The sequence below is a fragment of the Falco biarmicus genome, chromosome 4 (genome assembly GCF_023638135.1).
Source record: "Falco biarmicus isolate bFalBia1 chromosome 4, bFalBia1.pri, whole genome shotgun sequence".
Lineage (NCBI taxonomy): Eukaryota > Metazoa > Chordata > Aves > Falconiformes > Falconidae > Falco > Falco biarmicus.
The window spans coordinates 13,496,016-13,511,770 of record NC_079291.1 but is presented as its reverse complement, the minus strand read 5'-3'; the positions used below and the strand labels follow the sequence as shown (position 1 = coordinate 13,511,770).

The 15,755-nt window shown below is 45.4% G+C and overlaps 1 protein-coding gene across 3 annotated transcripts in view; it reads left to right on the top strand.

The window, feature by feature from the left end:
* CPNE4 (copine 4) overlaps positions 1 to 15,755 on the top strand; it is a 315,588-nt gene that overhangs the window by 60,944 nt on the left and 238,889 nt on the right. Inside the window, exon 1 of one of the 3 annotated variants that reach the window (XM_056337706.1) lies at positions 9,693 to 9,832. The exons of the other annotated variants lie outside the window; for them this stretch is intronic. The gene's annotated coding sequence lies outside the window, so the exon portion shown is untranslated. Of the gene's footprint in view, positions 1 to 9,692; positions 9,833 to 15,755 lie in introns of those variants that run through there. 3 annotated transcript variants of the gene reach the window in all.

The following is a 15,755-nucleotide window of genomic DNA, read 5'->3' as shown; positions in this document are numbered from 1 at the left end:
TTCCCTAACAGACCGGGACTCAAAAGAACTTTGCAGGGCAGCCAGGGCCCATCACACCATCCCAGTGAAGAGTAGGTCAGCCCCACCCCTGGGCATCAGACACCTCACTGTGGACAGGGATGGGACGGGATGTGGACCCAGGTCAGTGGGGTCCATAGCCAGACCAGGCAGGGCTGTAGGACACTGGAGGCTGGCCTTGCTGCATCATTTCTGGGGCAGGATCTGGTGCTCCTGGGGATGCTGGGACAGTGGGCAGGGTGAGGAGAGCCCCAGGGAGGCTAGGCAGGGGCAGTCAGGGCTGGTGGTTTGGATGGCCTCCAAGGACCAAGAAAGACTTCAGTAGCTGATTTGCATTTGGCTAGAGTATGGCATATAAGAAATAATAAGCTCTTTCTTAGCTAATGATGACCCTTGAGGGGAGTCTGTGGGTAACATGATGTAGGCTTCCCTCCAGTAAGAAAGTGCAAATCTTTTGACAGGAGCTGCTGGACTGAGTGATTCATCACTGATGAATTTGCTATGGGAAATAGACTGTGGCTAGCTAGGGCTCAGTAAATAGGATCCATAGCATTCAGGCTACTGTATGTCATAAGCTACATTTCAGTGGGAAGCCTTTCTGGGGAACACCTTTTTCTGGAGTTAAGCCAATTTGCTGCTCAGACACAGGAAGATAATTATTTTCCTAATTGACTTCAGCAGTATAGAAGATGCATAATGAAAGATTATTAATAAAATGATAACATTTGTCATTAATGATAATGTTTGTAGTCCTAAATATTGTTTGGAAAGGAAAATAAACCCAAACCTGAGGTTAGTGAAATAGAGCTAGAAAAGAAGAGTCAGTAAATTGGGGATGAGGAAAGAGGAGAGAAAAAAATGGAATCCCAGATGATGGGCCAGAGGTAAGATCAATGAAAAAAGGCAGGACCTGTACAGAGAAGATAAAAAAGAAGCTTAGAAAGGATAAACCAATGAGTTTCTAATTTTCCCATTGGCTTCCTGCATAGAACTGCTCTGAGGCACAGATGCGCACATGCGTCCTTTCCCTTTGGTCATGAATTACTACCTCAGCTAACATTTCTGACTTAAGCAAGGTGCTATATAAAAATGCTTTAGTAGATGGTTGAATGTCTTCTTCACAGGTAACAGTTCAGGTGCATCACGGTAGACTCTTGGAAATATTTTGTTAACTTGCAAAAAAAAAAAAGGAAAAGAAAAGAAAAAAGAAGCCGTTGAAAAGGGACACACCAGGAGATAACCTTTCTCATTAAATCTTAGTGCCCTTGGCCTCCATCTTCAGCAATTATGCAGAAAAATATCAGCTCAGCAGTGTTAGCCACACTACAAAGGAAAGTCTTCCTGTAGGAAATCTAAGGATTCCTCACTCCTTTTATTTATGATGCAAAATGACTGAAACATTGGAACATCACAGACCCCATTTTTGGAAGCCCTGTCACAGGCTGAAAAAACACATGCACACACAGCAGCCTAAAGAAAGAAGGGTGACAATCTTTCTTTCTTCCTTTGGTTTTTTTTTTTTTTTTTATACTTTTGTATGAACTAAATTCGGGTAGGATAAAAGTCAGCACTTTGGGGAAAACCTAAAGCAGCAGCATGTAAGAAGTTTCATGCTGAATCAGACCCATGCTTCATCTTGTTCTGACATCTTACCTTTGTGAATGGCAATGTTGCCTCGGTGGGCAGGTGATTAATCTAGAGTAACCTGTACACAGGCACAATTTCTTCCTAGTCTTGTCAGATAGGGGTTGGGATTTGCTGTGCTGTATGAAAAGCTGCACTCCTTCTAAACAACTAGATTTTTAAATAGTCGTAAGTTCTGAAGAGTGTGGTTACAAATATAGTGGGTGGGTTTTTTTAAGCCCTTGTCTTGTCATGTGATTTGTTGTGACTGATCCCTGCTAAATTCTGCAGAACACCCTTGTAATCTTACAGGACAAGAATCTCCCTGTAAGGGTTACCTTATTCTAGTTTCACTTGGCATATTTTTATTTTCTGTTTGAAGTTCCATCACTCACACTTATCTAAAACACTTCTCCTGTCGCTAGCAGAAGCGGTAAGAGAGAAAATAGCATCCTGCTTCGGATGGTATTAGTTAAAATGATTGCAAAGAACACATTTAATGTATCCTTTTGTGTAAAATGCTTTTAGCATATATTTTCATCACCCCAGAAGACCTCTTCTACCCTTGCCACTGTGGGAAGTCTTTGTCTTAGCACTACCCACAAAAGCTGGCAGAGTGGCTCAGGCAACTGTTTACATCTGACATCTTCCTCACCCTGTCCTTGCTATAGCTCTCCCTAACCAAATGTTAAAAACGTTGTGTACACAGGCATTTTGGGGGTAATTCTATGCCTCTCTTGTGAAAGTCCAGGGGTCATCCCAATCTAGATTGCTAGATTGTCTGAAATGTTCACTGGGATAACTGTACACTTCCAACTGTAAAGCTTATGCTTTTCTTGAATAAGGAGCAGCTTCTTAATAGTAAGTACTTTTCTATGCTCAAAACCTATAGGTGAGTTGTAACTATTTGGTTGTTCATGGGAGTTTAGCACACCAGTGCTGAACTGGACTGGGAAGGGGTGATCAGAAGCTTTGCATCAGAAGACACTGAACTTGCACTTTTCCTCTGTTTCTTGTCTGGAGTATATGTGTAAGAGGAGGTTTCTGTTCTGACACTGAAAAACTGATTTTACCTTCACAGACTACTACCTTATTATAGAGAATTGGCTTAACTACACCTTTAAATGGTGAAGATAAGATATTTAAAAGCTCTGAATGTACTTTTATTGGTAAATTCCAGTTTGGTACAGTAGCTCCTTATTCATATTCTTGTAAAAAACATTACAAATTACCATCTGTAGGTTACAGGGAATATGGGGTATTGAATATCTTCTATGATATCAGGGCTCTAAGTGTTGCCAGGAACCATGGTACCTTGTAAAGAAACACCTCTGACCCTGACGGTAGAGACTTTTTATTACTGATACACTGAGATAGCCTCCTGCTGTGTATGAAACTTAAGCACAAAGGGAGCTGGGTGTTTTTAAGCAAACCATTATTTCTAACAAAAGATGCTTTTTCTCTCAGCCAATTGTTGAGAGAAAGCAACAGGCACTTATTGTTAAACAAGCCTTGGAGTTTTCCAAGGAAAATAGCATGAGGCTGGCATAATCAATGGCTGTTTGACAGAGCGATAGAAATGCACATGCTACACAGTAGCTAAAAATCTGCCAAGAAGCAGCCAGAATGGCAAATGACCGAACACATTTGGGCAATAGTGTGGACAAAGTGTTGTATGAGGCGTAACCTTTACCCTGTCTTAACTAGTGGATGAACAAAATGCAGTCAAATGGAGCCTTTATTTTTAGGTGGAATGTCATGTTTCATTCAGAAAAAAGGCTATGATGGATGGGTTATTCTCAGCTTGTTTTAGGCTGTGACATTTCCTCATTCTCTGGTTTTCTCTGGGGGCAGTGGAGGGGGCACAAAAAAAATATACGGGCTGCCAAAACACAGAAGAGGCTGGTAAGAGAAAAAGTATTGTTATATTAGCATATCCTTGCCAAATGATCACCAAAGTATATTAGATGAGGCCTACTGTAATTCCTCTCAGTTCCACCATTGCTATAAGGAAAACTTTATTGAATAACACAATGCCACTTTAAACCAATATCCCTCTGTCTAGATGCTGTGATCTGCCTTCACTTTTCCATGATCTTCATATAGCTTGTTTACATTTTTAACTGTCTTTTAAATTCACCCACATTAAGTGCAGATATAACAAAAAAGGTTGCGAACAGCTTCTTTATAGTATAGGCACTGTTATCTTGCCTCCTGCACCCCTTGTCACCATATGGAAGGCAGTATGGCTATGATACCCTGACCAATGCCTGTTTGTGGTGCTGCCAGATGCCATGACAGCATCCTACGTGTTGGGTAGGTCTTGCATCACCAGTCCATTGGCCAGTGAAAGGCCATACTGGCTGCTTGTATGGGGCTTGAAGATGTGTATAGGGGTAAATGGAGCCAAAATAGTGATTCTGTAGTGGCAGAGAGGCACAGCCTCTTCTAACTACTTATCTGACAACACAGAGACTCATGAAATGTAGGGAGTGTGGTACTAGTGGGACCTGCAGTAGTGCCCTGACCTTAACATTGTGAACTTAATTTCTGTAATACCTAATTAGCATGAAATTAAAGTAACTGTAGCTGAATGTCTTTTGAATATGGTTACAGAGCTTATAGAGAAGCTATATACCTATATAGGGAGTTTTCTTGTGGCTACAGTGTCAGTGGCCACAAGTTCTGCAAGTTGATAAAAACTGCTTACGCTGATCTCTGCTGACCTATATGGTTCTTCATAAATAAGCCTTCAGGCCAGAATCACACAGGCATGTACTGAAATCAGCAGAAGTAAAGACCTAAAATCCACAGGTGGAAGCTCTACGTTTCAGTCCGCTTACAGTTGCAGCTGAATTGCATTGCTACAAGATGGGACATGTCTCTGGCATCACCGATGGCCACTGTCACTGTAGCCACAAGAAAACCCCTGTGAGTTTTCTGGGGAGTATGAGGGAGGATTAAATTTTCCTTTCCTAAATTTTGGGCAGTGACAAATATTTTTTATCTAGAGGAAGGATTATTTTTATTCTGTGTTGATTGACTTGATGTCCAGGCAGGGCTGGCTTTGTGAGATTGTACAATAGGGATGCCGACACTACCATCCATGGCAAAATGGCTTGGGGACCCCTTAGCAAGCTGGGCAGGAAAAGCTGAAGCGATTTTGTGTACCTTAGAATTTTCAACCCTTATTACTTTGATTATCTTGCTTTTTCAATAGTTTTCTTCAACAGGAACCTTTATTAGAGAAACAAAGATATCTTTGTCTTTTTCCAATTCTTTCACTTGATGTCACTTTCCAGAGATGTTGGATAGCTCAGCAGGTGGAACTGAAGATAATATGATCTTGCTAAGTCAGTGGCAGTAATTTCTGCATCAGTTATTGCTTGTCATTGTCTTGCTTGGGATAACTTTTGTCTCCTGGGAGCTGCTGGGCACTACTCAGACTCCATGTCATTCTTGCTATGGCATGAATGACTGTAATGCAGCAGTGGCAGGCAGCAAGAGATGATATGTCTTAGCAGGGCCAAAGGAGCTTTGCTAGAAAGCATAGTGCCTGCCTTCAAGCTAATGTGTACCTTCTCCTCTTTCACATTACTCAGTATTACGTCCTACACAGAGCAATAGCATCAGCTTTATGGCTATTTGGTGACACAAAACTATGCTAAGGGACTCCAGAGTGATTAAGGATTGAAGCCAAGAGAGTCCAGTATAAGGGTTCAGGTACTGCCACGCATCACAAGATCACCTGGTTGATTTGTAAAACTGTTGGGTCCCAAGCTATAGCTGTAACCCCACTCACTATTGCTTTTTTTTCTTTTTTTATAATTCCCATGTCATTTTCATTTTCTCTAATGTTTAGTAGCTCTGAGCCATCTAAAGGCAATGATGTGCTGGTGGAGGCTCTTGGGAACTGTTGGTTAAAATTCTGCTGCCAATACAATGAGAGTTTTAGGGTGATTTCCTGTACTGGGAGATCAGCTCCTTTCTGATACTATCAAAGCTGCCAATGTGTATCTATTGTGCCTATGACACACACAAGGACCGTGTAGAAAACTAAGAACAGCAACACTGCTGACAAGATAAAAACCCTTAGTCTGTGCCACCTACTCACAATGACTATGGTACATACAGAATCATAATCTCAGGAGAACCAATCTTGCTTTTTTTTGTGTAATAACTGTTAGGAATAAATTCATGGGAGGAAATGGAAAACTGGAATTGATCCTGTATTAGCATAGATCAGAGGTGAGTTTTAGGGCAGCATATGTGATTTCTGATCCTGGAAACACCCTGAAAGAACCTAGTTTTCAGAAGGTGGATGATTTTAACCTCAGCCTTCTCTCACATATATAAACTTTAAAACAAAGGGATCTTACCTCACTAGTCATTGTGGAGATCAAGGATTTGGTCTCAAATGCAATTAGTCCAGGCCTTTTGCAAGCAACAGTGTCAATGAAGTTCCTAAGCAAAATCTTGTACACATCTGGTAGAAGAGTCTGGTGTAAATGTTCAGTGAGCAGACCAGCACTTGCAAAGCCAACAAACACCAACTTTTATCAGTTAAAATGCTTTTAAAGAAGGGGAAGAAAATAAAAGGAAAAAAAACCCAACACAAATGCTTTTCCTGATGTGTTTTTGAAGGTCCTGTTTTCCCCCATTTACAACCAGTCATGGTTTCTGGGCGTATGCTGATTAAGCTTTGCTGTGGTTATGGTGTCAGGCTGTGGAATTTAGTCATATGGGCAACTGAACAGTACAAGGTACTCTCTGAAATTCTGAAAAAAGTATTCTAAAATGAGCACAAGAATGAGCTTTGTATTCCTATCTTTCTTAGCCTTAAGAAATATTGGCTGTGTAATACTCTGAAGGTAAGATAGTCATTTGCTCAGTAGTTACACCCATATAGTTTTGCGCATTAGCACTTGAGTGTTTGAAAGTGCATACTGGCTTCGGGGTGTGCACTGACTTATCCCAGTGCAATAAGATCTTTCCTGATCTATACAGCTACCAAACCCAAGCATGACAGTTGTAACATGACATTTTAAAAACACAGAGCAACCCTGCTCTGGTTACAAGTGAACATCTTAAATCTGTAGCCTCTGATATCCTGGCTTGCACTTAGACTTCTGTGTCCTGTCAGATGACTGTGGGGATTCACTCATATTCATCAATTTGTAACTGTCTCATTGAGGGCAACATGAAAAGATGTGACACTACTCCTGGTGGTGATAAAGTTCTGATTTTGCTGAAGCTGTGGAAGCTGAGATGTTTAATCACACATTTGCATCTTCCTCTTGTGGTAACTGCAACATGTAGAGGGCGTGGACGCAAGGTGTGATAGAGCTTTCTTTATCAGAATTAAAAGAGTTGCTGGAGCGGTGCTAATTCTTACTATTTTATATCATTCATTTAATTTAAGGATCTACTGGTTTATGGGAGCTTCTTAGCAAAAGCAGCACCTGCACTGCAATGATACTTAGGTGTTGGCAAGGAGTATCTTCTCCCTCCTGCTTCTTTCCCAAGCAACACTTGGTCCACTGAAGATATTCTGATGCCACCCACAGGAGGACGCAGGTACTTTCAACAGTTCTGTGCCCTGTGAAGGGTGCTTCAGCAATACTAGCAGGAGACTAGCAGGTAATATTAGCAAGCAGAGGAAACGTCGAGGCATCTATCTGTGTGGACATGTAACTAAAGGTGATATTCAAGGCCCTTATTGTATCCATGCCTCAGAATGGGATGTATGATTTGAGGGCTGGAGCGTAAGATAGAGAACAGAAATCTCACGCTTGGTGTTCATCAGGATTCAGTTAAGTGCAGATTGAGGCTGGATCCTGCTCCTTCCTCTCACAGTCCCTACTGTCGGTTACCTAAGTGGTAGGCACCAGTCTACAGCTAGACCACAAATACATTTTTGTGAAAATCTTGCCAGAGCTACGGATGTGCGAGGTCTCGCTCGTTCCTGCAGGGCATCCTGGATTTCTTGCTGTTTTCTAGAGAGTGGAGCTGAACATCCAACACCGTGGTGTGCAGAGAGGCTGTGTCCCACTAGCAGGAAGCAGATCCAGTGTGCTGTCACAGCTCCTAGCCATGACACAGCATGCAGAGTCTAGGAACCAAGCAGCCTTGCCCAACAGTTATTCTGGGACAGCACTAGTACCTACTGATACATAGATTTTTTTCCCTGGTGGCTTCACCAATATATTTCAGCACAATATGGTTCTGCTGTTATTAAGCTAAAATATTTGTGAGATCCAAGTAAAACTAAGGGAAACCTTGGCTCTCTGGAGAGCTTGATTAGTTCTGTGGTTATGCTATGATGCACTAGGTGCATAAGGGAAAAAAATCTCAACTTTTCTTTTACAAGAATAGTAACAGAGATGAGGTAAGCAGAAAAGACAAGGGAGATCATACTGTTTATTACAGTAAATGATATTTAAATGAGTTTTGTGTAAACCTCACTGTACTATAAAAGTAAATTAAGTTTATTTCTGTAGATGCAGAAATAGAATGACTGATCTTTGCTTTTAGTGCTGTGAACAAATTACCGATTAGCAGTATTTTTGCATAATATGCTCAGTAAAATGCTGCTTTTTATCTGCACTGTGAAAAAACCCAGGTTTACAGTGTGTATTTCTAACGTGTGGCAGTATGATGTTGAAGTCTCTAATTAGAGAGTCTGGGGTTTCTGGCAGAAGATTTCAGCTACACCCCAAGTAGCAGTTGTTATACTTTTTAATTTGGAAGTCTTGTGACGAGTGTTCCTGGTATGGGCTAGCAAATTTGTTTGGTTGCCTGCTCTCTATTTCATACCTCACAGTGCTCAGGAGCAGTACTCTGGATTTGCCGGCTCAGCAAACACCTGATGTCAAATTCGCAGCATAAGACTGATTTGCTTGTTTTGCGCTCCTTTCCTTTCCTGGAAAATTTGCAACACTGGAGATATTCTCTTTTCAAAATGTTTTGTGCATATATCTTTATGCCTATTTGGGGGTGGACGGATGCAACTGCAGCATCTCTCTGTCGGTGGCTGTGCTCCAGGAGCTCTATCACTGTCAAATCGGTGTGCCTCAGAGACGTCTATAAACTTCTTTTCATCAGATTCTTGTGAGGTGGGGAGTGGAAATTAGATTATACAGATGGGAAGCTATGACACAAAGATGCTGTATTCCACAAACATTTAGGCATGTGTTTAACTGACAAGTGCAAATCCAGTTCTCTTCGTAATCTGAGGTTTTCTGGGAAGCCAGCCAGGCTTTTCACAGGAGCACGCTTTGCCATCGCCACAGCTGCTTGGTAGATCAAGTACTGCATGGCCACCATGGGTGGGCAAAGTCAAAGAGTGAATCCTGATATCCCAGGTCCTTGTGCTGTGTTTTAACTGTAAGAACTCTTTTCTGCTTAGCTGAGGCCATTCTATCCCTTCTCCCTGTTAGGTCATCTAGGGAGGCATTGCAGAATCAGCAAGAGCCCTGATGCCAGGAGGAGCGGTGGCCCCTCAGCAACCAGCCCAGCCTGCTCGCTCCTGCAAGGCCACTGCTGCTCCATGGGCTTGCGGGCCCTGATGCATTTGTGCTGCTTGCCGCCATGTGCATGCTACAGGCCGAATTTAACCAGGTGCTAAACTTGAACCAGAAGGCTTTCTGGAAATACTGGTTGGACTTAACGCCGCGCTCAGGGCTTCTCAGCCGCAGCGAACCGCAGCTCCTGCCCGGCCATCAGGTTTGCTGGTCGGCCCCCGAGAAGAACAGGCTGCTCCCGGCCGGGAGGGCGGAGATGCGCCCGAGAGAGGCGCGGAGCGGCTCCAGCACCCGCCCCGCCCTAGCCCCGCGGCTCGGCCTCCCCGCGCCGCCGAGGCCAAGGCAGCTGGGCGGGCACCGGCGACGGGAGCGGGGCTGGGCACGAGCCGGCCGAGGGAGGCTCCACGCCCGCCGCGGCCCCCAGGGGGCGCTGCCGCGGGCTCCGCGGCTCCGGCACCGCCGGGGCCGGGGCGGCACCGCGCGGGGGGAGCGCCGGGCGCATCAGGGCGGGCGCGCCCGCCTCCTCCCCTCGTCCCCTCCCCTCGGCGGCGGCGGTGGCGCCGGGCTCCCTCGCTCCTCTTCACATGGGGCTCGCCCTGCTGGAGGGACGGCGCTCCTGCCAGCTGCCGAGAGGGAGCCGGCGCGGGGGGCTCGCCGCCGGCGGGCAGGTAGGGGCGGGCGGCGAACCTGAGGGGAAGTTGGGGAGCGGGTGGCGGCGGGACGGGCGCGCGGGGCTCTGCCGCCCCGGCCGCGCGCGTCGGTTACGGCGCGAGGCTTCACCCGGGCGCGGCGGCCGTTGGCGCGGGGCGCACGTGGAGCGGGCACGGCCGGCCCGCCCGGCTCTTCCCGCCGCGGTCTCGGCGTGGCGGCGGGCACACCGGCAGCCGGGGAGCCCCGCGCCGCCGCCCGCTTGCGGACGCGTCGCGGGTGCCCGCTCGTCCCGCCAGCGGCTGCGGCCGGCAGCTCCCCGGCTGCCGCGGGAGCGGCGCAACTTCAGGGGGAACCCGGGCGGGGACGCGGGGCTCCCCCGCTTACCCAGAGGTGATGTAGTTTACTTGCAGAGCCGCGCATCTCCCGCCGCCCGCGCCGTCTTGTCTTTTAACTGGCGTACGAGGGTCGCAGCTGGAGAACGGCTCCGTTATTTGTGAAGTTATTTTATGTCAGTTTAGGGTTTGCGGTTCGTTTGCTACCAAAGGCAGAGTGCCGACGGGATTAATTTCTGTGGTCGGTAGATTAAACGGGGCAAATTCCTTATGCCATTAAAGCGAGCGTTACGGGCTTGCCGACTTCATATAATCTGGCGTTCTCGTAGCTCAGAATAAACCTTTTCACTACAAAGGAGAAAACCGGATCCAGTCCTTGCAGCTTCTGATTGATTAGAGCTCCCTCGTGGAAATCAGCAGGGAGTTTTGCCTGATTAAGACCTGTAAAATTGTCCTGAGGTTTGTTACACAACTAACTGGCTGTAGATGTGCAGTATGGGCTCCGTTAGGTAACTTTGCATCTAGGTCTTGTTTTCACTGGTCCAGTCGAAGTACTTTCGAGTCAAACTAGTTTTGGTGCACCGCTTCAAGGAGTCTTGACATGTCTTAAGGGAGCAGGACAACTGTTTTATCTGCCTTAAAAGAAGAGCAAACTTGTTGGTTAAACAGAGAAATGAGTGACATCCTTTGAAGATACTGATTGAAATCTAGAAATGCATAGGTATTTTGCTGGCAGTGCCAGGTAAAATCAGCTGTTTTCATTCCTGGATGTGTTTTATTCCCTACTGCTTGTGTCGCAGTTGAGCTTTAGAAGTCCCAACCAGGAACCAGGGACCCAGCTGTAACAGAAGATGTACAGGCATGCATGTAATTGTCGTCTCTCCATTAAAGAGCATCCTTTCTGGTATGATTATGCAGAAATATTACAGAAAACAGAGCGTTGCACCCAGAAAAGCTTGCAGGTTGCCATTTCCACGCATGAGCTGACTATTCAGTCATTGTAGTTTTTGTTTTTTCTGTGTTCCTAAAATACCTGTTAGTAAGCAGGGTTACGGATTCTAGTCAGTTGTTCATGGAACTTTTCTTGTTGCTGCAACTGCAAAAGTTGCTGTCAATTATTTTTTTTTTTAAGGTGCGAAAGTAAGTAAAATAAAATAGAAACTTCCTTGCACTTCAAATAGCAGCAATATAGGACCAGGCTTGGGAAGAGTGGAACAAAAAAAACCCCCAAAACCCAACACTTTTTTGTTGTACCTGCTTTCAGATGAGAACTCCTTTGGGGTGGCATTTCTCAAGTTTGTTCTTGGGTCCTTGGAATTTCAGGTGGCAAAAGTCTCATCAGTCTAGCTCTTTGAGTAAGAAAAAGGCACTGTATTGTGGTCTGTAGAGTTCAAATGCACATTACTGGAAAGTTTCAAATAGCCTTAAAATAATCTTTAGTGGGGCAGGTGTGTTTGCTGTATTTGGAGCAATTTGATTTGGTTATGAAAGAGCAGGTATTGTTTCTGAATTAGGGCATACCAGCATAACTGTTAGCTAACTGTTAGTACTTCAGTACTGGTGTTCCCAAAGACCATGATCCAGTATGAATACATGCATGTAAATTCAGTGTCTGTAGAGACATGTGTTGGTACTGTTAACCTCATGGCCACATTGGTGGCTTGGGTACCAGATATCCTTAAGGACAGGTATATGGGAAAAACTCAAGCATGTGCTGAACAGCTTTCCTGGGCTAGAGTTTTTTGTGACTAAATTGTGATTTTGTCACAAATTGCTTTCCTGAATACTTTTAACTTTAGTGACAAACGGTTGGTAACATTCAAAAAGATTTTTTTAATATGCATATAAAGAGCTTTATTGGTTTGTGTAGCTCAGTAGCCATTATGTATCTGGGCTATCATGCCTAACTGTCCATCCCCTAATCTTTTGGGAGAGATTTTTCTAAAATAGGATGCTTAAATGAGCCCCAGTTTAAAATACTGAAGTGAGGTGGAGTACGATGAAGTAATTGTACTCTTAAGATTGGATGTTTGTACCTTGGACAGAAAAACTATCTTCTTAGCAGCATGTCAAAGCTTGGAGCTCTCCATAAGCAGAAAAGCTAATGGAGTACACATTGTGGTATTACATGTTCGGTGCTGTTTACAGGAGGCATTTATATGGCAGTTAGCAATGAAATATCGTAATTGCTGATTTGTCTTTATAGGGGTAGGATTGTCTCTCCACATCCCTCATATTTTCCTAAGTGTCTTGCTGAGTCACTTGAGAAGTCTGAAAGAGCAAGAAGTTGAAGCCAGATGGGAGAAGGTCTAGACTGGCAATCCTACCTGGATTGTCTGCCTTGTCTGCTATAGATCGTTTGAATTATGCTATAAAATAAAGATATTTCTAGGTATTGCATCCGGTGGTTGGCTTACAATGTTCAAAGTTTATGAAGTGATTTTCTGTTAGATGGCTTTCTATGTCTTTGCATGCATATTTTGTAGATGTTGGTATTTGATTATGCTGTCATAGCTTCCCTTTTCCTAGATTTGTTATTTTAATGTTTTAAAATTATCTAGTAGACTCCATGCAGAAACAACACACTCTTAATGGAGTGTTAGAGTGGAGAATTTGAATGTGAGATAGCCCGTGGTCAGCATTATGGTTCCCGATGCAACCATTAGTCAGCAACGCTTCACATAAATATCCAAACTAAAATTTAATATCATCCGCTGTACATACTTCATCGGAAAGGTGACTTTAAGCAAGCAGGAAGTTCTAACTCGAGGATGAAGAATACATGTCTACAAAGATCTGTGCTGAGGTTGCTGTGAAAATGATAACTTTGAGGTTTAAGTGTTCATGACTCAAAGTTTAAGTCCATTTTTGCTCTTACAAACTGTAACATACAATTTTAAAGAGTAGCTAAACAGTTTTAGCTTTTTCCAAGATGCCTGACAGCAAAACCTCTGTGTAAGAGGGTGTGCTTCCCTGAGGAGCTGTGCTGTTGCTGGCAGTTGCAACTGGAGTGTCCTTTGCTGGTTCAGTTGCATGCACCACTGATGCTAGCTGATGGCAGTGAGAGGCATTTGTTCTGTGTAAACTCAGGTTTGAGCAGCTGAAGACCCTCATGGTGTTTACCACTAATGAGCCAATTGTAGTTTCTGTGTTTACTGCAAATTAACAAAAAGAAGTGTGTTAGATTGCTTCTGCTTGACCTTTTATGCTGCAGACGCTACACAGCTATGAAGTTGCCTTTAGCTCTGGCTTAGGAACATACTTTTCAAGGTGGGGTGCATGTCCTTAAACAGCCTTGATTCTCAAAGAAAGGTTAAGTTTGAAAGTGGCATTTGTGCCCTAGAAAAAGCTGTGCCGAGAAAAGGGGAGCTACGTGCATGCTTAAAAACTAACACATGGCCAAATGTTTTGGTGAATAAGCTTGAGTGCTTTGCTGAATCACAGCTGTGAGCGTGCAGAAATACTATACCTACGAAGTCTGCTGCAACTGAGTACAGTCTTTGTTACGTATTTCAGTGCAGGTGTTTGGAGACCATCCGAACAGCAAAAATGAATTAGGAGTGGGATTATACATGCTATCAGACAAGAAGGGAAGCGTAACATTGCCAGTGGCTTAGTTCAGGCTTCGCTGGGAAATCTCACCAGGATTTCTCCCTTTCTCTCTGATACTCTAATACCAGGTGAAAACTGTTGCAGTAACTGTTCTACTTACCGTTGATTACATTAAGAAAGTGGGGCGTCCAAATACATATAAAGGGGGCATCCAAGTAAACTGCCTTGGGAGTTCCACCAGTGGCTTGCAGAAACTGTGGGATTTGCCCGATAGTAACGTTTTTGTGGCAATCTGTGAGGCCGATTTGACAAGCTAGAGTAGCTGGTAAATTTGACAGCTCGCGGGGACCCGCGGTCCCGGTCCCGCCCGCCCGCATGTCGCTCTCTTCATTTGAGGGCAGCGGAGACGGGGCCGGCCGCACGCCGCTGGGGGGAACGGGGCTGGCCCCCAGGCCCCCTTCGGGCGCGGGGCCGCCAGGGGGCGCCCGAGGACCGGCGGAGCGCGGCGGCGGTGTGCGGGGCGCGGGCGCGCCCGAGTCCCGCCGCCTCCCCGGGGGATCCGGGCCGGTTTCGGAGTGGGGCCGTTAATCCCAACTTAGCCGATCCACTCCTCGGGTAAACTACATCGCCCGCCTGCGCGCCCTCGTGTGCGCAGTGAGGGGCCGCGTTCCGCTGGCCTTGGCTTACGGACAGCAGCGAGGTAACCTCGAGGGAAGCCAGGCCGCCGAGGTGCGCGGCGCGGCGGTGAGGCGGGGCGGTACGCTGCCCGGCGGGGTTCAGATGAGTTTTGCACCGCATCCCTGTGCAAGGCAAAGCGACCTGGTGTCACGGGTGCCCGCGCACCCTGGCTGGCTCCCACAGGGAGCGGGCCCTCTGTGTTGGCGGGCGAGCTGCTGGAAGAGGGGCACGGGGCGAGGAAAACGCTGCTTTGGCAGAAGTCCTTCAACAGCAGAGTCCTTTCACGATGGGCCTGGTTAGCTACAGGAGGTTGTCTGGCCGGGAGGAGTTTTCTCTCCTAGCTTAGCTCTTTGCGCCCGCAACACCAACATCATTTTACCGCTAACCTTTCCTACTTTTCCAGCGCAGGCCCTCTGAAGCTGGCAATGAAATGGCTGCCAGCTTCTTTGGTAGCCTGAGCACCTCCTGATGTGGGTGCCACAAGGACCCTAGGCCAGGCCAGCCTTTCCTGGCTAGAGCAGTGGTTCCCAGCTGTAGCTACCTATGTGACTTCGATTCCTCATTTATTTTCAGTAGATTGACACGGGGTGGGGGGGGTACCTACAGCATTTGATTCAGTAATGAGGCTCATTCATGGATCGGCGCAGTCTGTAAGTGACTGTTAAGGAGAGTTGGGGTGGTACAGAATAAGACTCCCTTTATTTGAACAGCAGACAAATGGAAAGATGAGTCCTAAGTAAGAAGAGTTTTCTTGGTGGAAAGGATTGTGAGCTGTGGAACTGTTTTGGCACGACACCTCTGTGCAGTTAATCCACGCTTTCCTAATCTACTGCCTGCTGTAATTTTCTCCAGTGAATTATTTAAATAATTTACTTGAATCGATCACTGAATGTTACATGGATTGCCAGTCATCAGGCAGCAAGACAGATATTCACTGTACATCTGGAGAGGGCAAGACACCCTTCTCACAGGTGGCAAAAGCCAATCATTTGGCTACGGGGTACAGCTTGGACAGGGGTGATATTTGGAATTAATTTCTACCGTGTTTTTTTTTAATTATCTGTTTACTTAAGGGAGTTTCTCCTCTTGCATTATCTTGTCTAGAGCCTTCAGGCAAGATTGTTGTCTTTAGTAATTCTTGTCACTGTGGCTCTGCACAACATGAAGGACTAGGATTGTTAATGTTAGTTTCTGCCTAGAAGGATTCTGTCGGTAAGCAACTGGATATTCTGATACATGCAGAATTGTCTTGTTGAATTAAAAAATACCTTGTATATAATCTGCAGTAAGGATATATCCGTACAGTTATGTGAGGACTGTAAGTGACTGGCACTTTGTCAATGCCAGTAAAATTCTTGGAAATGTGAGCAAAGGAATA